Raw genomic sequence first — 733 nt, 5'->3', positions numbered from 1 at the left:
CTCTCACCCCCCACCCTCACCCTCACCACCGGCCGCCAAGATTCTCTGGGCCACAGGTCTTCCGGAAGTTGCCAATCCGGGTAGCTGCAGCGTCTGGCTGGGGCTTTCTTAGGGGGCTCGGGGTTCTGCTTTCTGACTCACTCCCTACTCTGCGCCTGCGCAGGAAGCGATTTGGGGGATCTTGTGAATTCCGAGGGCTCCACACTTAAGAGGTTGTACACTCACCTGTCTACCTGGACTCCAATTTCCATATTTCCAGTCACTTCAGGACTGAGAGATGGATGATAAACCCTGTCATAGTGGAGCAAGTTCAGGTGTTTAACCGCTGTTATGTGGGATCTGCCTTTCTCCCTCTTCTTTCTTACTTCCGTAAGTATATATATGCAGAGAGTGAAAAATAACCTTGAGAGAGCCCATCCCTCTAACTCCAGGTAAGACTGCAAATAATTCTTTCTTATAAATCTGGGAGGAATGCAGTCAGTGTTTCATGCCAACCAAAATAGACTGCAAACGTTTTTCCATCTTGCTGCTTTGAACACCTTTCTACTTAGGTGACTATTTTGTAAGATATGAGTGCAAATGTTAATACAATACCAAGTCCATACTAGATGTTTAATTAATTCTAGGGCTTCAGTAATAAGGAATGACTCGAACAGATTTCTGCCTACAGACAGCTAATGCGTCTCGTATTTTTGCATTACCTGAAATGAAAGTAGCAATGTTAGGTTTTACA

Source organism: Rhinopithecus bieti, unplaced genomic scaffold (genome assembly GCF_001698545.2).
Source record: "Rhinopithecus bieti isolate Rb0 unplaced genomic scaffold, ASM169854v2 scaffold_3856, whole genome shotgun sequence".
NCBI lineage: Eukaryota > Metazoa > Chordata > Mammalia > Primates > Cercopithecidae > Rhinopithecus > Rhinopithecus bieti.
Note: the sequence above shows the minus strand (reverse complement) of the source record.